Source organism: Lepidochelys kempii, chromosome 17 (genome assembly GCF_965140265.1).
Source record: "Lepidochelys kempii isolate rLepKem1 chromosome 17, rLepKem1.hap2, whole genome shotgun sequence".
NCBI classification, from domain to species: Eukaryota; Metazoa; Chordata; order Testudines; family Cheloniidae; genus Lepidochelys; species Lepidochelys kempii.
Window position 1 is genome coordinate 15226364 of NC_133272.1, and position 27057 is coordinate 15253420.

The window sequence follows — 27057 nt, forward strand, 5'->3', positions numbered from 1 at the left end:
GCTTGGCTAAATTCAACCTCAAGTGTACACCCTGGCAAAGGCCCCATGGTGGTGGCCCATCTACTGGGAGGGAGGGTTTAGCAGTGGCATAAAGTGGGTAGCATTGGCTGAGGACAGGGTAGTCAGGCAAGATGCTGGCTCACCACAATCCCTCAGAAGCATCCGCTGACAAGACTCCTGTAGAGATACACCAGAGTGTGGGCGTGTAGTGGTAACAAGACCAAGCTGGTACCGGTAGGTGGATATAATTTAAACCTGGGTGAATCTGGCCCTAGATCTCCTGACTCCTATGCCTGAATGACAAGACCATCCTCCCCCTGTGTTGTTGGGAGTGTGGGTAGGCCCAGATCCCCACAGGTATTTAGGCTTCTAACTTCCATTGAGGTGAAGCCCCAATTCTCATTTCAAACACCGTGGGGGTGCTTGGCCATGTTTCTAGGATGCTATTAGCACATAAACAGATCACTGACCATTGAAATACTTTGCCAAACATAACGCCCCTTTATTCCGACTTCTACAGCTCCTACCAGTGCTTCCCTGCTCCGCAGTGTCAAGCTGTTGCCTGGGAGCCATGACCATACCGTCACCTGTAGAGGCTAATTTCCACTGCCTAATTTACAGGGCCTGTTGGCCTCTGTGTAAAGTGAGGGGGCTGTTACTGCTGTTGAAGTGGACACATCGTGTGCTGCACAGGAAGAACAGACATGCTAATAAAGAATTGCAATTTACATGAGAATGACAAGGCCGAATGTGAAGAGAGTGATAGGACTACCCACAGCCAAATTCTTTCTGCCTGAGTAAATTTGATTTGAATTCCTCTTGAAACACCAGCTCCTCAGTACTTGGACAATATTGAAAAGGTCACTGAAGGCAATGTCAGACATAATCTCTCGCTGCACTACGAGTGCCTTGATAGAGATTCATAACAATATATTACTGTAGCTGGCGATCCAAAGTGACTCTCTGAGGTGCACTCTGTATTTATCTAGTAGTAACAGAGTATTTTTTTATTCTCCTTTAATATCTGGGTAGAACCAGCTAACGAGTCTCCCCCCACCCTCTCCCAAGCACATAAAAATGGGGTAAGTATTTAGATCCTGTTGCAATTAGTTAAGACTGTTAGGGGACACTTGCAAATCAATAAAGAGAAAGGGCCAAATTCTGACCTCACATTTCCCCAGTCCCCGTGGTCTTCATGGCATGGCCTACGTATAACTGAGCGTTGGAATATAGGAACTGCTGTACTGCATCAGCCCAGTGGTACATCTAGACCGGTCTCTCTCAGTGATCAATACCACTTGCTTTTGAAGAAGGTGCAAGAACTGTGAAATAGGCAATTCGGGCATGACCCACCCATGGGGAAAGTTTCTTCTCACCGCCTTCGATTAGAGGTAGACTTATGCTCTGAAGTATAGAATCACAGAAATGTAGGGCTGGAAGGTACCTCAAGAATCATCTAGTCCACACCCCACATGATGAGGCAGGGTTAGGAATATCTAGACCAGTGCCAACGTATGAGGATTTCTTTCCCTTCCAAATTTGGGGGGATTTTATTTTGTCCTACAGTCCTATGTAACGGTGCATGTTCTCAATGTCTATATAAATGTCAAATCCTTGTTTAACAGTGCTAAGCCCTTGGCTTGAATGATATCTTGTGACAATGAATTCCACAGGCTAATTTTAAAAAAGAAGCTACGCTATGGAGTATAGTAGATCATTATACAGGGATATTTGAATGATGGGAACTCTCTGTATCCCAGATGTGGCTGGAGTTCAGTGGTGTATTAAGTGATTGTTATATGCACCCTATACACTCCCTCAATCTACACAGAAATTCATTTTAAGCTTATTTGTGCATTAGTTCTTGATTGTGCCGCTAAATGCCATAATTGTCTCCAGCTGGGTAACAGGAGGGCCCATTCAATGAAATTTTACTGTTTGTTTTATTAAATTTTTTTAGCCTTCATTTTTGTATTATAAACATAGTTCTCCTGCTATTGTTCAGTGCCTATGCAATGCTTGGTTTATGGCTCTAAGTCACACCTGTTTTTTATTAGTGATCATCCATTATTTTAATTCCCCATCTATTGTGTAGGGTCTGAAAAATGCTTGTTAAATCACATCTTTTATTCAGAGACAAGCCCATGAGAAGGGTTTAATAAGTTAAATTTGTATTTTTCCACATCATGCATAATGATGGCTCAGAGTGAATGAGCACTGATTGTCAGGTGTACACATCCTCGTCATCTAAACAGCGGGACAACTAGCAGAGGAGCTAAGGTTTGCAGTTTTGCAAATATCTCAGACAGACCATTTGGCTGTTTGGATGGTATGAAGATATTTTTAAAAGTGCCATTTAAGACTCAACTGTAATGTTAATTAAATGAGAATTTCATAAAAAATAATCTGAAAAAAACTTCCTCTGTTAATTGGAGAAAGATAACAAACAGAATTGCTAAACACACGTCAAACCATTAAGGAGGGACAATAAAGTGCTATGTTATCGTGTAATGCCAGGCAGCTTTCCTAGTTCTATTTGAAGTTTCAAGTTGTTTTTTGTTTTTTTTTTATGAATGGCATCCAAAAAATGTGCTTTGCAATAATAATTTCCAGAATTTCAATCCAGCTTTAGCAATGCATGGGCAATGGTGACTATCACATTAACGGAATTCTTGCCTTAAGACTTTTTTGCATTCTATTAACAGCTTTTGGCTTATGCAATGAATATGATGGTGGGACGGGGGGTGGGGATGCATTAATATTGTATGGATGTTATTCATGTAAGATAGAAGTCTGATTGAATTAGCGATTCTTTGTAAAAATAATGACTTCCAATGTTATATTGTACTGTAAGAGACAAGTTGTGGAGGAACTCGCAAACCTAAGGAAAGACTCAGATATGGAATTTTGTCAGTACTGTTTAGCTGACTCATTCCTTCCATAGGCACAGGAAGTAGCATGCACTTTCCTTCCAGCCTGTGCGTTCCCCCTGATATAATGATTCAGGGCTCTAATACAGATAGAAAGCTGGCTAGTCTGTTGGGCTCAATGGGTAGTGATCAACGACTCCATGTCTAGCTGGCAGCTGGTTTCAAGCAGAGAGTCCAAAGGGGTGGTCCTGGGGCCGGTTTTGTTCAACATCTTTATTAATGTTCTGGATGATGGGATAGATTGCACCCTCAGCAAGTTCGCAGATGACACTAAACTGAGGGGAGAGATAGATATGCTGGAGGGTAGGGATAGGGTTCAGAGTGACCTATACAAATTAGAGGATTGGGCCAAAAGAAATCTGATGATGTTCAACAAGGACAAGCACAAAGTGCTACACTTAGGACGGAAGAATCCCATGCACCGCTACAGGCTGGGGACCGACTGGCTAAGCGGCAGTTCTGCAGAAAAGGACCTGGGGATTACAGTGGACAAGAAGCTGGATATGAGTCAGCAGTGTGCCCTTGCTGCCAAGAAGGCTAACGGCATATTGGGCTGCGTTAGTAGAAGCACTGCAATCAGATCAAGGGAAGTGATTATTCCCCTCTATTCAGCACTGATGAGGCCACATCTGGAGTACTGAGTCCAGTTTTGGGATCCCCACTATGGAAAGGATGTGTACAAATTGGAGAGAGTCCAGCGGAGGGCAACAAAAATTATCAGGGGACTGGGACACATGAGTTATGAGGAGAGGCTGAGGGAACTGGGATTGTTTAGTCTGCAGAAGAGAAGAATGAGGGGGGATTTGATAGCTGCTTTCAACTACCTGAAAGGGGGTTCCAAAGAGGATGGAGCTCAGCTGTTCTCAGTGGTGGCAGATGACAGAACAAGGAGCAATGGTCTCAAGTTGCAGTGGGGGAGGTCTAGGTTGGATATTAGGAAACACTATTTCAGTAGGAGGGTGGTGAAGCACTGGAATGGGTTACCTAGGGAGGTGGTGGAATCTCCTTCCTTAGAGGTTTTTAAGGCCCAGCTTCACAAAGCCCAGGCTGTGATGATTTAATTGGCGTTGGTCCTGCTTTGAGCAGGGGGTTGGACTAGATGACTTCCTGAGGTCTCTTCCAACCCTAATCTTTTATGATTCTATACTTGCAGTGGCAGTTTGCCACCCCACTTGAGCTCTGCTTGGGTACAGTGGAGCCAGGATGGATGCAGGGAGCCATTATCCTCAGCCACCTGGTGCCAGAGCCAAGGAGCAGCTCTAATTTACACCAGGGACGGAAGCTTCTCTCTAATTTGCCCCCTTCTCACCTTCCCTGCCCTCCTCCTGAATGCCCCTGACACGTCTGACTCTGGGGAAGGGGCACAGAAGAGGATTCTCCTTCAGTTTTGCCACAGCGAAGGTGTCCTCAGGCCATTTCCAGACATTTTAATGATACTTTGCACTACTTAGGCTTACTTAGCACAAGGAGACCCTAGCACAGAGGTGGGCAACCTGCGGCCCACATGTTGCCTGTCAGGGTAATCCGCTGGCGGGCCGCAAGATGGTTTGTTTACATTGACCATCTGCAGGCACGGCTGCTCGCAGCTTCCAGTGGCCGTGGTTCTCCATTCCCGGCCAATGGGAGCTGCAGGAAGCGGCGGCCAGCACGTCCCTGTGGCCCACACCACTTCCTGCAGCTCCCATTGGCCAGGAACAGCAAACTGCAGCCACTGGGAGTTGCAGGCGGCCGTGCATATGAATGCTCAAAGTAAACAAACTGTCTCGCAGCCTGCCAGCAGATTACCCTGATGGGAAGCAGGTTGCCCACCGTTGCCTTAGCAGATTGGCCACAGAACCTGTGTTGATTGTACAGTACATACTCTGAATTAGACCCCCCCCCCTTCCTACACATATGTCCTGTAAGGGAAACATGACTTCCTCACACTCCCTGTGTAACTAGCACTGAATATTACATGCAATAGTCAGCAGGGTGGTTATGGCGTAGTGAAAGACTAAAATCTTAAATATATGATAGACTATATTCAGGGCACAGTGGTCTAGTGATTAAGGTGCTAGTAAGGACCTGGGAGACCCAAGTTCAATTCCCTGCTCTGCCACAGACTTCCTGTATCACCTTGGGTAAGTTACTTAGCCTTGTGCTGTGGGTACTGGCTGCCCTATGAGCAAATAAATAAGAAAGCCGGCAGTAAGAGAGAGTGCAGCGCAAGCAATGTGTTAAACTTGATGCACATATTTATGAACTAGATAAACATAGGAAGGGAAAAATCTGCATTAGTAATAATTTGCGAAAGGCAAATGAATGTTATTACGACATATGTTCCAACAAATTACCACACATGCTTTTTGCCTATTCGCACACAAAACATGCAGTGCTTCACAGTAGTCTCTGCTCTTGGCAAACTGGCAAGATTCCAGTGGGTCAAAGAGACCGGCCTCCTTACCCTACTTTGTTCTCGTCTGTATGGCTCAATCATGCACAGATCAACAGTAAAACAGAGAATTGCAAAGAAAAGTGTTCATGACTACACTCTTCACCCTGCCAAATTTGGGTCTGGATTTCAAAGAAAAAGAAGGCGATTATTTCAACTCTCCTCTAGCCAGACGTCCGTAGTACGGTAGGCATAATCCAAAACCCACTAACGCAACTGGGAGTGTTTTGCTAGCTCTGTACTAGAAAATTTGCCGATACAGTAATGTCACTTAGAGGTGTGGGGTTTTTTATGGCTTTTCTATCCCGGAAAAAGCTCTAGTGTAGATGCAGTTGTACCAGCAATGCAGAGAAGCATGCTGTTATTTACAGCATCATAGCCTTAAGATTTTCTTTTGCTCCTGGGACATGCTAGCAGCAGCTGAGCTCTGTGTCCCTAACTTCCTCTTTAAATTGCACCCTTAGGAGACTGCAGGGACCCAAAGAAGTAGCTAGAGGAAGGTATAATTGGAGAGGATCCCTTTGGTTAATCCTTTTCTGCCCATCCTACAGATTTGCTGCTTCTGCACGGCTGGTGAGAGGCAAACTATGTCTTAATGAATGATGTAGCCTAGTGCTTATAAAGGAGTGTTGCTCTCTCCTATTGAAAGGAGATTGTGTAATGCACAGTATGTCCAACTGCTCTTAACATAATTGGATGAAACTTGTAATAGTTTGTTCACTCCAAGCGGGTACAAAAGTCAGGGCAAAAAATCCCTGTGATAATATACCAAATACTGTCTCTTGTTTGTGGTGTGTAACTGTGGTTATTGGCACTTTTACAATTTAACATTTAAGGTGGCAGATTATGTGGAAAAGAGTTTACCCAACCAAGCAGGGCACAATGCAGATCACACTAAGGAATTTCTAATGTAAAATGTCTCTCACATTCGCAGCCCTGATAAAGCTCCCCTTGGCTGGACACGCACCAGGCTCTTGTGTTTAGCATCTTTCTCACTGGGTTTTATGTCCTTAAGAGTCCTGAGTGTGAACAGGTCTGCAACCCTGTCCTCTGATTCTTTCCCCCTGGCTTGGGATGCAGGCTTCTGATATTTTAAGTCAAAGATGCAGAAACTAATTCCAAGCTTTCTCCACATTCAATATTGGTAGCAAGCCTGTCTAGGAGAAGGAACACTCTGATTTCAAATCCAAGCAGTCTAAGCTCGTTAGCGTTGGAAGGCAAATGGACGAGGATGGAAGCCCTGATACCTGTTCCTAGCTGGCCAGCAGGCTATGACATGGCATTCCAGTGAGCTGGGTAGGGTGAACTGCCGCTACATCCAAAACTCACCAGTTACAGAAACAGTGTTTGTTTATTTGCTTTTGTTTGTTTTACACTGTTTATACAAAGTCACCAGGGGCTCCGAGTAACTGGGGATGAAAATAAGAGTGCTAGGTCTTTTAGCTCCTTGTGGAGATACATTATGCTTCCTTGTTTATTGTCATCTGTGTGTGGGGGAGGGGGGAGATCCTTTGTTTGGTCACAGACCAAGGATGGCTCAGTCTTTTTCAATTGTGAAAAAAAAAAATGGAACAAGAAAATAATGTGGAAACATGTCAGACAACCTGTTTTATCCTGTGCTCAGCCAATTACTTGTATTGTCAGCTGAAGTAAAGAAGCATGTACCATTTCAAAGTATTTAGAACTGAATGTGTTTGCAAAATACAGCATCTTCCAAGAGACTCTTCTCCTCTCATTCGGTGATGCAGGCACTCAGGTCCTGAATATGTCATTCTGATGTGTTAGCAAAGTATAGGTTATCACTTGAAGGAGCCTGGGTACACTTTATACTGTAATGTCTTAAAAACTGCCTTTATCTCACTTGGAAAATAGAGGCTTGGCTCTGATTCTAGGCTCTGGTCAGGCTCCTCTCTGTGCAATACCCAAGTCAGTGAGAAAGATGGACGTACACCATCTTTGGACTCTCCAGATCCCCTGTGCAAGTTACAGCAGTCTTAAAGCTACTCTAATTTATATGGACTAGTAACTCTCTCCCCACAGTCTATTTCACTGGCCAGGGATCATTGGACCTCAATGAATTCCAACCATGTTCCCTCTTGCCTTTCACGTCTCCTACAATGGGGATTTCCCAGCTGCCTGTATTAGACTGTTTTATGCCTCTGGGGTGGTGCAAAGGGGACAAGGCACAGGTCCGAATTTGTACCATCAATTAGTTTTAATGTGAGAAAGGAGAAAGCCACAAATAAAGGGAGATTTAAAAAAAAAGAGGTGGATAATTCAGAATGGGCCCTTAGCTGTTTTAAATACATATTTCTATTAAATTGTTACAAAACACCACAGGTCATTCTGCCTGTAATGTACTTCCTTATTACAATAAATATTGACATGGCATTTGTGATCCAGTTTCTAGGGTGACATTGCACAAAATCAGGTAGAGCTGGGTAATACAATCAGCTGCCAATCTCACAGAGCGCAAGGCACAAGACAAACAAACAGTGCTGCACTTCAAGATGTTTTATGAGCTGGGCTATTATTTACTTTGGGGTAAACCTAAAGAAGTTCATTTCAGATCTTGAATAAGACACAGGGCCTCCCAGTAAGAGTCAGACTAGAAAGCTCATGACAGTTGAGTGAAGGGTGGTCAAGGTTACTAGACTCAAAATTTGAACTACTTTTTCCCCTCACTGTTTGCAAAGTCTACATATTTTACCCCTACCCACCAAAATTGTCAATATTCTTTAGAAATACAAATAGATTTAAGCAAGCCCTTCAAAGCCCTCAGGAGCCATATGGATATTTTTTTAAAGAATCATGACCATCCTGTATTGCCAGGGAAGGGACAAGACTCTCTCCCACCTTTAACTTCTAAGAGCCAATCTTCAAAAATGATCTATTGTGCAGGCATGATGAAGGACGCTAAATCTGTCAGGAGACTGCCTTTAGTTTTAAGCTTCCAGACAACGGTGAAAGGTGGTAGAGGAAACATGTTTGAAAAATGATGGCATACCTTTTAATCTTAAGATTCTGGGATGTTACAGGTAGAACTGCATTTCATGCTCCAGTGTGAATATGAATAGGCCAGAAAATGTTTCCCCCCTGCATACACGCATATCTTCTCAGATTGGCAAACTTTAAAAGACAGTAGTTGATGTGCTGTTTCTTCCAGAATCACAAGGAAGCAAGCTGGCATGGATGAGAGCTAAAAGCTTTGATTTTCCTTCTTACTCATCCATCCAACTATGTGGCTGCCTGTTTTGTTGTCTGCCTACCTGTTTGTCTTCGATTCATATGCAGTGTTGTGGTTTTGACTTCTAGGATTGCTGGGTAATCATGATTGTGGGTAGAAGTGACACTAAAGAAATCTGGTTCTAATTAGAGACGTAAAGCTGAGACCCTAATCTCAACTGAACCATGAACTATCTCACTTCATGATGACACCGAGTCTGTGACACCACCATGTTGCAACTCTAGCTCAGAAGAGTCTGTGCTTTGGGATTCACACAACAACAAGTGGCAGGAAGTGGATGGCTTAATGGAGTAGCATCAAAGCGCTCTCCTTCTTGAGCCTTGGAAGTGGCTCCTGGCATGCAGAGCCCTGGTTAGCGGATTCACTCATGGCTACCCACACTTTAGGCTACTCTGGAGTGGCCTTGTGACCTGCTGACATTCTAAGAGTCGTTACAAGAAATCCTACTGCTGTGTCAGGGCAGACTCACCAGATCTTCTGAGAGCACAGAGGTGGCAGATTTAACCAGGACTGGATCAGATGGGCCCTTGAAATGCCAGATTCTAATTTCACAGACACTGATTTCACCCCAGTCTGATTTAATTTGCTTTAATGGTGTTACTCCAGATTTATACCAGGTGTAACTGAGATCAGAATCCAGGCTGCATCACTCATGCAGTGATGGGAGTTACTTTGGGGATTAGCTACCGTGGCCTTAGAGTATATGTCTGGGATGCTATAACAACTGTTTGCCATTCTATCCTTGTTGCTGATTAGTATTAGCAAGGATGACATTAACCCTTTCCTGGCCATCAAGTTGCATGGGTATTATACACCTCAGCACATCAGACATGGGCAATGATATTCCTAAATTGTTTGCACATGAATAGTGATTTTGAGTGCCTCCCTTTTCAAGTGCCCAACCTGAGACACCTTAAAGGGGGCCTGTCTCTTGGAAAGTGCTGAACTCCTCCCCGTTTCAACATCAGGCCCATTTAAGGTGTCCCATCCAAAACCGGTAACAACCAAAAATCACTAGTCACTTTGGGAAATCTCGGCCTTAACTTGTACATTGGTGTTTATCTATTCTAATTCCAGTAACAGCATGCTGTTCTAAGGGCTAGACCTTGGGAGCATCTGCCTTTTGACTTATACTGCAGAGATCTTCACCTGGAAAACTTAGGCTGATGAAAGACTGTGAAGCGAGCATTGCTAGCATAGTTGTGATGGGGGGAAAAAAAGACATTTCATGCCCCAATGACCATGCTGTAATGGCATGAAATTAGAAACTCTAATCAATAGTGCTTCACACAGCATGACTCTCATGTCAAAAGAGTCTATGGTTTTAAAAAAAGTCCCCAAAAATATGAAAATCAAGGCTGTGAAGAGTCAGAAATGAAGTATAATTCTGTCAAGCAATTTCATCCAGTGATTCTTTTCACAAAACTTCTGTCACATCCTTTCCCCTCCACACCTCTCTGAACTTTCATCTCCATTTCAGAGTAACAACTGTGTTAGTCTGTATTCGCAAAAAGAAAAGGAGTACTTGTGGCACCTTAGAGACTAACCAATTGGAGACTTTTCTTTCATCTCCATGTAATTCTCATTTATTTATTTGCCCTTCATATGTGAAATATCACTGATTCTAGTATTAGCCACTGAAGATGGGCAGGGAGGGATGGGAATGGCCGAGTTCCAATCCTAGCTCTGCCATGGACTTGCTGGGTGGACTTAGATAAGACACTTAACCACTCCAGTTGTGCCAGATCTCACATGGGAATACTGATGGTCTTCTCTAGAAAGTTATGCTGCTTTAATTATACCAGTAGAGATAACGTAATACTTATAAAGGTGCTTTTATAGCTATTTCCATACAGAAAGGGGAATAATTTGCCCGCATAAGGCCAAGTCCACAATAAAAGCAGTTTGCCAGTAAGGTGGTCTACACTAGGGGATTTTGCCAACAGTTATGTTGGTCAGGGATCACACCTCTTCTGACTCCTGATTGACATACCTATGCCAGCATAAAACTGTAGTGTAGACATGGCCAAAGTCACCTTTATACTAGTATACTACCGATATTTCTGCCATCCACTCTGCATCACCTCAAGCGCTCAATTGGATCATCAACCTGGACATCTAATATTGCTATATTTAAGCCATATGAAAGAAGAAAGAAAAGAAGATGACAACTAGTATAAATGCCTCCCCACCAAAGTCTTTACTGATGTAACTATTTTGGTAAAAAACCAAACCAAACAAACATGAAATAGTTATACCAGACAATAGTAATATTAATTAGGATTAGTTCATGTTTGCAAAGAGGTTTGAAGATTAACAATACTCGTAAGCGCTAATTGATAGAAATAGTGATTAATGGGGAGTGTTGCACACTAACATCAGTGGGTCCAAGATTTGGGTTCTACAATGTGGTGTAGTTGCTTAAAGCTGTTTGCAGCATTTCTGCACCAAATAGTTTTCTCAAATGCTATATTCCTCTTTCTAAGTGTATTGCTTGTTTTCTAGAGGAGAAGAATGATCTGAGTTCTCTCCCTTATTTCCTCTTTGGACTTTATTCGCTTGGGTTAAGCAGTGTCACCAGGAAGGTGCAGGAGCAACTGATGCCATGACACTCAGGGCCATCTTGCCTTTATCATCAGCTCTACACCAAATGAAAAGGTGTAAAGAAACCATGAGTGTCTGCATCTCCTCTTAGCTTTCTTGTTACTGCCCACTGGGAGAGGATAACTTTAGTTTCCTTATTATGGAGGTTCCTCAGGGAATTGGGGGGAGAGCACTGGATCAGTTCATCCACTAGAGGTATGTCTGTTCTGTAAAAAAACATAGCAGTGACTCTCAGAGCCCTGATTTACAGACTCAGGCTTGTGCTATGGTGCTAAAAATAACCATGTAGACATTCGGGCTCAGGCTGGAGCTTGAGCTCTGAAGCCCACCTCTTTGCACAGGTTTCAAAGCCCAACCTCCATCCCAAGCCCCAATGTCTACACCACTATTTTTAGCACCATAACACACACATGAGCCTGTAGACTTTGGCTCTAACACTCACTTTCTTTCTTTCTTTGTAGACATACTCTAAGGGACTGTATCTTTTCCCCACCCAAGAACACTCATTTTATGGAATACACTAGGCTACTATTCTTTCTCCCAGGATAATTTGCTGCTACAACCTCCCCTCTTCAGAGCATTTTGTACCTGGAAGGGGCCTCTCTCCTTGGTTTCTGCCAATGGTTTCAAGAAACAAGTTCCATCAGGGGATGTCTTAAACAACAGTGTCACTCAAGTATGTCTACACTGCACAGTTAATCCAGGCTCTACCCTTAATTCTCCTACTGGCCACACAGAAAACCTCTGACCTGGATTTCAAGGTACTTGAAGTCCAGTCTAGCTTACACGGCTGGGGTATAGGTTAGAACCAGGCTCTGCTTTAACCCACTCACTTTGCAATCAAGATATAGGCTAAATCACAAGTGCCAATAGTTCTTCCATGCCCTTCCCATATTTTTTCCTTGAAACTCAGATTAAATTCACCCACAATTGACTGGGAAAGACTCCTACAGCTTCTCAGCACAAAGAACCATGGGATATGCTCCAGACACACATGAGTAAGTGCAGAAACAATGTGGACACAGAATGCAGGTAGGGCGGCTTTCCAGTGGGCATGTTGACTCTGGGGTGCCAATCACCTGGCTTAACTATGCAGTGTATAGATAGCTTCAGTGATATGATGACCCAAGGAAGATTTTGATGACATCATCCAGTCCAAGCTACTAACTTCCTGAAGGCAAATGAGGGCACAAGTGACAGTCACTTAATTCTCAGGGAAAGGGTGGGAACTTCCCTGGTAGGTACAATAGCAAAAAAACTGGTGTTATAAGAGTTCTGAGAAGTAGTTCAGATGAAATACATGTCAAGAACAGGAGACAAATATGAAGTAATAAAAAAGAGAGCACGGTTTCCATTCCTATCTAGGATTATAGACTGTCATATTAAAAGTAAGACTCCAGGTTTGTGCTACAGAGAATTTGGCAGACAAACTGGCAAAGAAGTATTTAAAAATAATAACAAGCAAACCTAAAAGGCCTTGAAGAATTGACAGCTGCAGGGTTGCAAGCCTTTCACCCAGGTCTTTAGGGAGCTGTCTGCATTTTGTTCAAGGACAGGCTTTTTTGTTTTGTTTTTTTAAACACACTCATTTTGAAACTCCACTTGATGTGCACTGCTAACATTAACACAGCTTGGCAGGTGAATAAGAAATGCCTTGAAAATAGTGAATTCTTGGAGTGTAGACTTTGTTAATTAGACCCTCTTCGTGCACACAATCCAAGCTTTCCATAATTCCCGTGCCTGAGCTATGTAGTGATCAATGAAGTGTTGGATGTTTTCATAATGGGAACAGATTAGAAGTCACTCTGCAGGTTGTCACATAGAAAATGGAAATTCTGAACCAAAGACATCTGGTGCCTGATCCAAAGCCCTCTAAAGACAATGGAAAAATGCCCATTGGATTAACCCTTAAAGAGGAATTATCAATGAGTGGTTATGGCAGGGGACTCTGCACAACTCCTGTGTTCCATTCCTGACTCTGCCACTGATTCATGTGACCTTGGGCTACTCACTTAACCCATCTATGGCCAGGTCTTCACTACAAAAAACAGGTGTGTTCTTAACTGGATGCAAGGTCCTAGAGAAGACAAGGCAAATGTAGTTTAACTTGAACTGTTAACTCAAGGTTAACCGTAAAGGCTATAGGGAAGCACTGGCTTTAACTAGACTTGCTAACTCCTGTGAACACTACAATTGCCTTGTCTTCACTAAGATTGTGGCTTGAGTTAGCTAACTTAATTAAGTACACACCTTTTTTTGGTAGTGAAGATAAGGCCTGTGCCCTATAAATTAATAATATTGATCTTCTACCCCACAAGGGTTTTTTCTGATGAATTTGTAGGGCACTTTGAGATCCTTAGTTGAAAGACCCTGCCCCTTCTGTACCTCACCCCATTCCCTGAAAGGGGTTTAACTGCTGTGGAGGACTTGGCACTGGCTCCACCATACCAAACGGGGCATTTTACCCAGGAAACAACCCCCAAAAGTAAATAGTGAAAATTCAAATGAATATTTCTGCATTTTTTTTTGTTTTGTCATATTTACCCAGCTCTATTGCTGATAAAATTGAAAGCTGTCAAATTCAAAACTGGTAGCCAGAAATACTTGGTCACACTATGTTAAATTGGCCTTTGGAACTCATTGTCACAAGATGCCACTAAGGTCAAGAACTTAGCAGTGAATCCTAGGGATTTTTATAGGAACAAAAACAAGACTATCTAGTTATCATAATCAGTATGTCCTACGGAGGGTCTAAATCTTCATGCTTGAAGGATTAAGCCAACCTCTAAGTATTGGTGGTGAAGAGGAGACTTTCCTTAGGTTACATGGTACCCCACATTTCCCTTCTACAGGGTTCTTGCACCATCTTCTAAAGCAGCTGGTGTTGCCCACTTTCAGGACACTGTACCAGACAGGAAATTGGGCAAGATGGACCACGTGGCTATTTTGTAGGGCAGTTCCTATGGCCCTATAGTCCAGATCTTCAAAGCTATTTAGGCACCTAACTCCCACTGATTTGTATATGAAGCAACCTGCTAACAAAAGACAACTTTCCTTTATTTAAAAAGAGGAAGTAATCACAACACGTGTGAGAAAGTGGGATGAAAGTCAGAAAATATGTATCCACCAAGCCTTCAATAAAATCAGTGACTTGATCAATACATACAAAGTTTTAACTAAAGATCTGCACAGATATAAGGTATCCGCTAACGACAAATGTGTCAGTTTTTGCAGCAATTGTGGCCAAGTTAAAAGGTTAATCTCTTTTACTGTATATTGCTACGCTCCATTGCACACAACCAGAGCATGATTTTTTTGAATGGCACAAGGGTTTTTGATTCTCTCAGGATATTATTTCAGATGTGGAAGCCCAATCACTGAAGGCTGCTCTTCGGTTGAAACCAAACTGGGGACCAACAATTCTTAAGCTATTAACGAAGATAATCCTGGCCTGTCATTGACGGTGTTCTAGAAATAGCAGGAGAGGGATTTTCAAATCCTTTAACGTTTGAAAAACATTTTCTCTCTCTAATCTCTCTCTCTCCCATCATCTGTTGATGCTGAGAGATGGATCTTTTTCACACATGGTTGAATGTACTTCTACGCCTCAGTGGCAAACCATGAAAAGGAATCATGTATTAAAAAAGAATTTGCTGTGTTAACATTTAATTTTGGGAAATTGGACTCCATTGTGATTTGTAAGGCTGTGTATTTTAAAAAAAAATCCAAAGAAAAACAAAACAGAACACCTAAAAGTCTGCAATGAAATGTAGTGCTTTCCCTCACCTGCCCTGGCTCCGGTGTGAGGAATAAATTGCACTATTTGTAGCATTTCTACACACTTTGATGTGCACAATGATTGTACACATGATAGTTGTGGAAACATTTAATAATACATGGGCCAGCTCCTCAGCTGGCGTCAATCAACATCATTCTATCGGCACCAGTGGAACAATGTCGATTTAACCAGTTGATCTGTGCTTTTAACCTGAGTCTCAGAAGCTCAGTTCCTTCATACTGCTTCCTGCAAAACATCACCATATCGTTTTCTTACACACTGCCCTCCCCGCCACCCCCAGTGCTATGTGGCCGTCAGCCTGAAATGGACTTTAATCTGCAGCTTTTCACCTTTGGGAAAGGGACCATTTGAACTGATAGGAACATTGCCAGTTGCACGTGAATATACATAATGGAACTGAAAAGCTTAGCTGGGACTTACAGTCATTGGACTTTTGATCTCAACTGTCAAACAGCCTCAGGGAAGGAATAATTTCAACTCCACAATCTATGAAAACTGGTGATAGGTTACCTAGATGGAAGAAGAGAAATCCCAAAGCATGCGTCCCTTCTCTAGGTGGGAGTTGACAACTGTAGCCAGAGGAGAATGAAGTTGCTCTGCATTACTGTGATGTCAAGTACAAAACAAAAAAACAGAGAGCCAAGGTAATGTTCTTTGTAAATTTCCCCACTAGGATCTCCCACTTGACATCATGACTCTGTTGGGATGATTATCACATTCATTCACTGTATAGTACTGGAGGAAGTGTGGACAAAACTATTTGCTGTGTCTGAAAATACCTCTCCTCTTATCTGGGGCCAGGTTTTCAAGAGCACTCAAATCTAGATTTTCAATTGATTCATATCGACAACTGGAGCTAGATTTTCTGCATATTTGGCAACCAAATACATCCAAGTGGCTGCCTCAAGACATGAAGGGCCAGACTGCCATAAAGGCCAGCCTTAAATCTCTCCCGCTATTGCCCCAGCCCCTCTGCAGAATACCACCAGTGCAAGGGGCCCCTCAGAAATGGCAGGGCATACGTAGGTTAGAGGAGGCAGGGGACATTTTGGGGGCTTGGAGGAGGCATGACAGTGGCAGTGGTTCTGCACCTCAGCACCAACAGCCGCTGCTGCAATACGGGGCCAATTCAAGTAAGCCATCCAAACTGCCTTATCCTGCTTCTGTGACTGAATTAGTCCCCAGTGCACCCTGAACAGGAAAAGTCCAAGCACCTGTGCCACTGTGGGGATGAATTTGCCTCAGTGACACCCACTGACTCAGTGAATACATAGATTCCTTGTGGCTTTGTTAATGCTTTTTCTTAAGGACACAATTCCAGGCTTTTTTCCTAAGTTCCCTTGTGGTGTCCAGGAGAGAGCCTTGTGCGTGAGCTATTCTAATGCTGAAATTAAAGATAAGAAGATTAAGGAACAAGTCCAGAAACTGTTCATGGTTATGAAAGTAGCTTCCAGTTTACATTTCCTTACAGTCTTTGATGCTGATTCCTTGTCCAAAAACAACTTAATATTGTTCATATCGGGTGAAATTTGCAGCAAGACTTATACATCACTTAACACAGGGTTTATATGGGACTGAATTCTTTGTGCTGGCTTTCTGCACTGGGGCATATTTGCCTACAGTTTTCAGTTCCAACTTTTCGGAAGTAAATTACGGTGAGGTTTTCAAAAGGGCTTAAAGGCGTTAAGCACCCAAATCTCACTGCATTGGGCATCTAACTCTCGTAGGCATCTTTCAAAATCCCAGTCTGAACTGTGAAACAGGGAGCAATTTAATAGCTATAACTATTAAAGGCTAATTCTGAGAAAACTATAGGATATGCTGCAAAAACATCAGACCGTATAAATGTGTCAGCAAAATGCACTCAGCGAGGGAAGTCCCTGGACTGCAGAAATCTTTTTGCAACTGTAGCTTTTTGATGCAAAGGGAAAGAACCCGTCAGTTCAGAATGCAGTCTGGCATTACTACACAGCCATCTATGTCGTCTCAGAGTACGTCTACTCTGTGAGAATAGATCCCTGGCACAGTTGCAACTGGCACTGCTGATTTGAGCATGCGGGGCTCAGTCTGCAGAGCTGTAAAATGGCAGCGTAGACGTTCGGATCCTCCCCCCTCGTGGGGTCTCAGAGTCTGGGCTGCAGCCCAAACCTGAATGTCGACACTGCAATTTTATATTCCTGCAGCCTGAACCCTGTGAGGCTGAGTCAGCTTGCCCAGGCCAGCCACAGGTCTTTTATTGCAGTGCAGACTTACCCTTAATGCCAATATTTGAGCTTCTCACAGGTAGACCCACATTTAAACGCTGGCTGTTATGTTTGGGCAAATCTCCAGATTTTTTCACAATGAAGTAAAGGAACTCGCAGGAGGAAGAAATACACGTAGGGCCGCTCCTACTAAAAAGACACAGACCATGTGAAGATGAATGAAAATGGTAAGGGTTAGTGGACAGAATGTACCCCTGTGAACACACCCTACATGCTAGTGTGACAATCTTTGTACAAAGTATGCCTTGTGAGGTTATATCATTTGAAAACTCATAATTTGCTGGTCATTATTGTCCTGGTAAAATATGTAGCAACATTTTATGTGAAGGATCATCATCATACAGGAAAATCTTATAAACATATGTTCTGAACTACAGCCCTACCCAAACAGAAGTTGGCAAACAGGTCTGTCCTAAACAAAGGAATGTATGCTCTGATTAATTTGCATTTAAACAGTAAATAGAATAATCAAGCAGTAAGGGAAACAAAAGAAGCTCAAACAGGTGCAGAAAATGCAGCAGGGAACATCCTTCCATGTAGACTTTGTCTCCTGATACCCAGCTGGAAATGTTTTTTAAGGGGTGACTGAACCTATAAAAAGGAAGGACAAACACCTCAAGGTATCCCTCTCTCTTTCCCTGCCCATTGTGTCACAGCATCTGAAGTGACAAAGGAAGCACTCACTGGATTTTTGAAGAAGGGATTCTCACCTAAGAAGTTTGGTCAGTAAGACTGTTGAAAGTAAAACAACAAAAACAAAAAAAAAACCCAACAACTTTGCTTTGAATTTAATATAGTTTGTTAAGTTAGGCATGAGTTGCATTTTATCCTGATTCATCTTGTTCCCTTTCCTGACTTTTATGAGTTAGGTATTATTATTGCTAGATGTTCCACTGTAAAGCATGGGATTATCCATTTTTGGATTTGACCGTGGAACTAGGGAAAAAAACTCCATTTGAATTCTTTACAGTGCTGTTGTCCATAGAGTGCTAAGTCTTGTGTGTGTTTGCGATCTTGTTCTGCTTTAGAGAGACAAGGTAGGTGAGATATATATTTTATTGGACCAACTTCCACTGGTGAGAGAGAGAAGACAAGCTTTCATGCTTTTACACAGAGCTCTTCCTCAGGTCTGGGAAAGGTACTCAGAGTGTCACAGCTAAACACAAGGTGGACCAGATTGTTTAGCACAAGTAGTTGATGCATATTTCAAGGAACCATTCAAGCTGAACTAGCCCGTTGACACCTCTCAAGTCTTAGAGAAGAAAGGGAAAAAAAGGAGAGGAGGTGGGCAAGATGGTGTCATGGATGATCTCATCAAGCTGTTCTCTGTGACACTCTAGTTACCTTCTCCAGAGCTGAGAAAGAGCTCTGGGAAGCTTGAAAGCTTGTCCCATCTACTAAGAGAAGTTGGTCCAAGGAAACATATTACTTACCTACCTCGTGAGTCTCATAACCTGGGACCAGCACGGCTACAACAACCCTGTGAACACCACGTTTATGTTTTTCAGCCTTGTGGGTGAATGCTAGAGCCATGAAGGTGAGAAGCCGATCCCTCTGCTCTGAGTCAGCATAGTACCAGGTAATCACTGTGCAAGTTTCCCTCACACAACTCTGTTAGGGAATCTCAGTTCCCCACTTCCACCTTTTGGAGCTATGACCCTTAAGGCTACCCGTAGGCACATCTTTTTCTACATCAGCATGCAGCCTGTGTTAAAGCTGGGCAAAGTGGCCTTTCATGAGGCCAAGAGTGCAGTGCTTGGTGTCAGATAGCAGCAATTAGCACGCTGCTGGGAAGAACAGTGATATGGATTTGTGAAATTATCTTGAAGCCAAGCTGCACATTGCTTAATTACCAGTTTTCTAGTACAACAAGACTTTGCATAATTTCCCAGCATTAGAAAGCATCAAAATCAAAACAATAAACTGAAAGATGCAACAACTCATCACTAAAACGTATGTGTATTTGCTGACAATGTTCACTTTCCTGGCAGATCTAATGGGCAGAGACTGGTGAAAATGTAGTTCTAAAAACTTCAATAGAACCTCTCTGATTTACACTAGCTGAGCATCTAGTCCCAAGTAATTATGTTTATCCCTGCACTTCTCAAGAACTCGGTATACTTGTGGTAAGGACGAATGTAAATAGGCTGGCCTGATCCTGCAGATATTTAGGCACATGAGTGACTTGACTGACATGGGCAATTCTATTGGCATCACGGGACTCCTCGCTGCAATAAAGTTACTTGTGGGAAGAACTGGTCAGGATTTTTTCAATGAAACGCGTTTTCATTGCAAAACACAAGTTCACCAAAACAGAAACATTTCATGCAACCATACTGGTTTCAGCAAAACTTTCTTTGGGAAGGTTTTAGGTCCAGCATGGAATCTCTGGTCTGAGAGTAAGAGAAACCCACCCCAGAATTGCTGATAGCCCAGGAGTTAAGGCACTCATCTAGGATGTGGGAGACCAAAGTTTCCAGATCCCAGCTGAGTTCACGACCCACCAGGCATTGACTATTTTGAGACTTTTCTCTCGCTCTCTCTCTCGTTTTCTTTTTTGCAAATTGTTTTTAATTTCCAATATTACTAATTAAATAATTATTAATTAAAAATGATTAATTAAATAATTTCCAATAATTTGGTTTCGTTCCAATAAACCATGACATTTTTCATCAATCAGACATCTTGTTTTCAGGCCAGACCTCCTCATGAGCTTAAATGTTTGCAGGAACGGGACCTTACATTGTAAATGTATGCAACATTAAGGCCTGAATGATAAAGGCCTGCCTCCTGGGAGAAATCTCCTCTCTGCCTGTGCAATATCACTACAGCTGTGGTCAATAGTGGTGCGTGAGCTCAGCAGCCCCAGCGTAACAGAGATAGAGAGGTGCCTGGCCGGGTTTCCACTCTGAAGAGCCCAAAACCTTGATGTTCACTTTGTCCCTTGGTGGGAAATTGCCCAACCCCCAATCCATCATGGGGTATCTTGAGATCCATTTGGGGTGTGTGTGTGAAATGGGATACATCACTATTTATCACTTGGTTATGGCTGGGATTTCATTAAGGGGTGAGGATGACTGGTCAGGCAACAAACTAAGGCTCTTACAGAATCTACATTCACACAAGTGAAGAGAAACTGCTCTGGAGGTGACATGTAGATGGACAACTCCACTTCCTGAACTGTGGGCCTGAGCTCCCTCAGCAGAGCCTGGGGCTAGCTGGCTCATCCCACAGGCTGGTTAATAATCCCAGCTGCGCTGCAGCAGAATCACCTGATTGACTGGCCCAAATGACTGGTTGCCAGGAGCCTACAGGTCCGCATTTAAACTCAGCAGCAAGTTGCTGGCTGCTCGACTCTTGTGCCCTGCAGCTTGGCTGCTATTGTGCCCGCTTTGTTCCAAGCCTTGCTCCTGCCCTCTTCCAGTCCGGTCCCCTGCTCGCTTCCTGGCTCTGGCTCTGATCCTTGGCTCCGAATCCTGTCCGCTGACTGCTGCTACTCCAACCACAAGACAAGACTGCCTATGCCCTGTTCCATGAGACACCACTTCAGCTCCTGATGAAATCCCACCAAAGAGGACTGAAGTGGGGTCTTGGTCTTGTGCTGGGCCTCTGGCTCACCTTGGATGCTTCAAGCTACCCTGCCACCACAACCTGTCTAGTTCATTCAGTAGACCTTAATCTTTTAACTCTCAGCTGAATTGCAAATAAAAGTTTACAATGTACTTTCATCTTCAAATTTTGCTACTATTTACAAGAAGCTGAGAAACTTCAAACCGAAACAGACATGCTGGAAGCTCTTTCTGGGAGTGCTATGTCCTCATGGAGGGTTTTAGGCATTTTTCCTCATTGTAGGTGTAATTTTTTTTTATAGTGCTAATGAATAATTTAAAGTCCTACTTGTTAAAGCAAATTAGAAGTTAACCTACAGTTCAAGTTTTCTTTATAATATTTCAAACTGAGATTTTCACAATATGGACAGTAAGGAGTGAGTTTGGTTTTAATCTTTTATACCTATTTCTAATATGAGAAGTGGGTAAAAGTGATAGCTATACTGGATTTAGAGGACTGAGAAGTGCCTCTAAAGAACTGCAAATCTGATCAGGAGCTGTATAACCTATAGCTCTGACTGGGAATTTCCCAAGAAAATGTTTTTCTGATGGAAAACGCCGATCTGCCAAAACCAAATCTAGTCACAAGAAAGGGTGGGTTTCTAGGAATCTCCTGATTAAAAAAAAAACTTTGAAAAAAGTTTCAGACCGAAAAGCTTTATGGTCTAGTTTGGAAAAAACTTTTTTTCTGAAATGTTACTTGTTACACTTCATGTGTCAAAAAATAAAGGAGGTCAAAATCAAAACAAAACATTTCAGATGTCCCAAACTAACTTTTTAAAATCAGTTTGTGACAATTTAAGATTTTAATTTTTTTTTGTCCCAATTCAGAATGAGAATTTTTTTTTTTAGCTCATGGGACAGAGAATAAAAAATTACTTACCCAAGTTGAATAGGCTATGCCCCATGTAAGCAGTCAGCTGTGGTTTCTGAATATATGCAACTATGGATTATTAGACGATCCAGTTACTTGCAATGAGACTTAGCATTCTATGTCCTGAAGTCACTTTTGCAAATGGGATTTAGGCTCCTAAGTGATTTAGGATTTGTCTACACTGTGCATTAGCGTGCACCAGTTGGGGTATAAATTCAGTGGGCACCAAGGTATCATGCACTAACTGGTGCGGCACTAAAAGTTGCCTACTGTGGGTCAATGTATGCCTGCTCCGAACAGTACCATGTCAAAATGCACGAGGGAACTTTTCGTGCACATCAGCAGGGTCCACATGGGCTACATGCTCGTGTGCACTGGAATTTATACGCCAGCTGGGGCGCACTAACACGCTGTGTAGACAAGTCCTTAGATGCTTTGGAAAACTTTACCCAGAATCATTCTGTTGTCGCACTTGCAATGAATATTTATTTAAACCGAGTGTTACCAGCTTCCCTGCCTGAATAGGAATTTCTTTGACCCTTTCTTATCTATACTTGTGAGGGGTTCAAATACTCGCAGTCCAGGCACCTTATAGCTCAAAGTGCCATTACTTCAGTGATGCATTTTGAAGCGAGGCCATTCCCACACTGCACTACATCACAGCAGTGACAGCTCTGCATGGTGTACATCACCAGAGGCATGACACTCTGCTTTTGTATTTTAAAGTCTCACTCATATATCACAGAAAGTGCTGTCTCATTCCAGCTACCTGCAGGCAGACAGGCGGACTGTCTTCAAAATAACAGCAAATAAAATCCACCTGAGCTTTTCTGTTTGAGTATCTGAGGATGATAACAGGTGAGATTTCACAGAGGCATCTTCACTTGGACAAGAGAGGTGGTAACCTCTCTTCCTATAGGCCCCAGTTGAGCAAAGCACTTAGGTATATTCTCAAGTCCATCCCTAATCAGTGCAGGATTTAATCATGTGCTTTAAAGTTAAGCACATGCTTCAGGGCCATGTTGTATAGGAATGATAATCAGGACCTTATTGTATTGTATTTAGTTCTGCATGTTCAGAAGAAAGTGAGGAGAAATAGGAAATAATTCAGGCAACAGCAACAAAATGATCAGCCTGAAGGGACTGTTTTATGAAGAAAGGTCCTGATTGTCTACACATACACACTGATTTAATTCCATTGGCTTCAACAGAGTTACCCCTGATATGCACCAGTGCAAACCAGAAGAGTGACTTTATGGAAAGGCACCTACATCTAAATAAAATAGCTTTCTTTAAAATCATTTGAAATAGAGTCATTTGCACCTCATAGGTGGAATGCATAGCAGCAGGCGTGAAAATGTTTAACTGCTCCAGGTCCAGTGAGTTTACTGAAACACAGACTATAAGGATCCCCAGTATTGGTTGTACACTGGAAATCTGGAATACATTGTGTGCGCTCATGAAGGAATAGTAAGACAATCCCAAAGCTTCAAAGCCAGTTTTCAAACTTTATAGTAGCTGCTATGCACCATGTTGGGTAAAGCAACAGGAAAGTTATGGTTTAGCCAAGGTCACACAATGAGTCACTAGCAGAGTCTCAACTAGGACCCTGCAAGTCCTGATGCCTGGTTCCTTGATCTAACTACTAGACCAGACATAATCTCAGATCTGTTTTTACCTTGGAACATGCTTCTGGGCTATACTAAATAAAGCTTGTTCTATGCAAGCTGCATTCCCGAAAGATTATGGTAAATTATGATTGTGGGTCACTATCAAATTCACAGGCAACATTATCATTTTTTTCAGCAAAGGATATTTCCTTAAAATGTACCAGAGGCATCAAAATGTAACTAGATTTAATTTCATGCTGAAAAGTCTGTGAATATTCATTTTTAAATAGTTACCAAGAGCCTAATTTCCATTTATGCAATGTTCCTGCTAATCCCAATGCCTGCTTAAAGTATCTGTTAAAAATCCTCAAGAATATTAATGGGGAACCCTAACAGAAATGCAGTCAAGTTTTATGTTTTGAATTACCATTGCAGGCTTTTAGTTTTAACTCATGTTAAACCGATTTCATTATTAACAAGAATGTGTGCAAATTAAAACAAGCCCATTAGAATCTAAAATTCCACGCTAAAAAGATTAGGGGCATTTAAGTTACTTTTACTTCTGAAGGAATAATTGTAATAAAGAAAATGATAAGGAATAAAAACCAATGCCCATAAAATCGACAATGCTTACACAACGTTGAATTACTCGTGTGTCTAGCTACTCCTTGTCACAGTAGCTTTCTTTCTATCAAAGCTAATCTGCTTTACATGTTTCTCACCCTATAACAATCAGAAGCGCTTCTCCTATTGCTGCATCTATGACTAGCGTGCAGCTGTTTCTGGGGTGAAACATGGCAGCATACAATAATATTGGACAATCATCTAGGCAAGAAACGCAGAAGAGAGTCACGTCCAGATGAAAATGCAAACTTTATAGATAAGCAGGGTAACTGGGATTTGGCTAACAGTCACCAGTTTAATAACAAGTGCCTTTGGATCTGTAACGACCCCCCCAAAACATTTAAGTTGTCTCCATGGCTACTTCACTTCCAAATGGTTATAGAAGCCAAACAATCCATTTAAACAGAAAATAACATAACTCCAGATTCTCACTGGTATAACCAAGAGATGAGCACAACTAAGTTCCTTTTGCAGCGGTATAAAGTACTATATTACAGATATATACTTTCTAGTTTACTTTTCACCCATTTCTCTTTCTGTAGCATCCAAATCCCTTAGGGGGAGTTTTGCCCCTGGGATGAAGGGTGAGTCAAGCACAAGGCTCTCTGCACCAACCAAGCCTCACAGAGGGGCTATGTGGGGAAACGAGGGGATGAACAGGGGTGCTTGTGTACCGTCCACAGAGAGTGTCTCTGTGCCAGCCCTGATTAGGGAGTGTAAAAGACCATGAAAAGAGCCCGTGAATGGCCAGGGGATCCTCATTTACACAGATCTTTTGATCCAGCACGCTGCATAACGAGCACGGAATGTTCTAGCTGCATGCTGGCCAGAGTTTAGGGTGGATCTCACCTCATCAACCCCTCCGCTCTCCACTCAGAGAGAATCTGATTGCTTGGGACTAATGCGAGTGGAGCCGATTTTAACTGTAGGCTGAGATTCAGCCCTATGCAGAAAAGCCTGCACATGGCCTATGCACCAGCTAATCCCTCAGAACTGTGCAAAGGTCTTGTCCCTGACTCTCTGCACAGGGATGAATTTCACCCAGTTTGCAATAACTGAACTGCTGAACTGAAGTAGGACTAGAGAGCAGTGATCAGGAGCATGTAAAATATTGCATGTATTGGACAGCTTTGCTTTGGTTTAGTCCTCTTGGGAGACGCTACTTACTTCTGCACCAATGCACAGTGAAGTTCACCCCTGTGCTAAGAGCAAGCACAGAGAACTTATTTCAAGAGCTTAGGAGGGGTGTTTGCTGGCTGCCTGCAAAGGGGCAATTTTCATTCAGAGTTAAGAATCTAGAAAATATAACTTTACTTTTGTTGCTTTTGTAAGTCACAGCTTCCAGGTTTTATATCGAACCTTGTACCTTTTGATGAGTAATAGAATATAAACCCCTGATCCAACAAGGTTGTCAGTGAAGAATCTCCAATTCCAATAAGTCAAACGAATATTGACATTTGTTTAGTTAAATGTAGTTTGGACATCATCACGGTCATTTTTAATGGAGATGTTCCTGTTTTACATTCCCAGTCAAACAAACCCGGCTCCTTCACCTGCTGTATGTTAGGATAGTAGCTGACCCTTTCTTCACCTCCAGTGAATTAAGTGAATTATCTGTGCTAAAACTTTCTTCTGTCAAGCTGCCAAATCTTTTGCATTAATCCTGACAATTACACTTAATGAGCACTAAGAGGATCTTTCCCCCTTTATATATGGCTCCATTCATGTTCAGCAGTTCCTGCTTCTCTGTCAGGATGTGGAAGCCACTTAAGGTCACGGTCTTTGGCTACCAGGCAGGCCAGCCAATTTACTTAGCAGAAAGGTAGTCTGGCCTATGGAAGCTCATTTATTTTCCTTTCTTCATCTGGTACCTTGCTGTCCATCGAGGTGATCCCTAGCAATGGGGAAAGCTCATGCTAAGTGAGAGCCAACTCCCACCTGCTATTCAAAAAAGGTAAATTCCACCCTTGTGCAAAGGGTCTAATTAAGTCACTTTTAAGCCCTGTTTGGACCGACTGCGATTCACTATCAGAGAGGAAGGAAACACAAGGAAACTCTCACTGAAGTCCCTTAAAGTTTTTACAAGGCCATTTGTGAGTATTGCTAAGTACAGATATGCTACCATTGCTTCCCGGGAATTCTGTCTCAACTGAAGGCTCTAAATAGACCTAAATTTATTTTTTCCTGCATGACCATCAGGAAAGCTGGAGGCTGTATCCTTTGAAAAAACTGATAAATAAGTTCTTTATCTATCCATCTGCCCTCGATGGCTGTGAATGGTACAGAATTCTGATGGAAATCCTACTCTGAAACTTGCAGGCATTCACTAGATCACTACTTTTGTGGTCCCAGGTGTGTGAACCTCTTGCTTGCCATTTCCTAGTCAAAACTATTTATCTTAAATAAACAAACTCTTTCTAGCCCTTCATAATGTGTTCAGTTATCTTCAATCCAAGCTTGCACAAGCCACTTTGGGGCATTTGTAGGTCATCTCCAATCTTAAAAATTCAAGGGGCCTGGTTCTTCTCAGAAGTAACTCCACTAAGATTAACGGAATTCCACTGGGCTAAAAGCAGTGGAAATGACTGAAGAATCAGGATGTGCGTTCTTTATTCACCCCGCTGCAGGGAAAGAGTTGGAGGGCTGACCTCACCCTTGGTTTTAATGGGTGGAACTACACTGACCGCAGTGGAGTTGTGCCTCACATAAGCCAGTGGTGACGTTAGCTTGGAATCCAGAGATGTTATCAAAGGCAGCATGGTCTAGTGCCAATTTACCCTCTTAACCTCCCTCTGTCTCTTCGTTTACATTGCACTTTGGGGGCAGGCCCTCTCTTTCTGTTTGTTCTGCTCTGAGCACCCAATAGAGCCCCTATCTCAGTTGTGGACTATAGGTGCTACTATAATATCAATAACTATTCTCCATCAAAGGGATAGCATTTCACATTACTTACCAAAGGCAGAGCTACTCTCAAAACCTTCTGCCTTAATAAATCGACCACCGCTCTGGGAAACATAGAATGTGGTAAGGATTAAAAACTGGGAGATGCTCAGCCTCACACCTGCG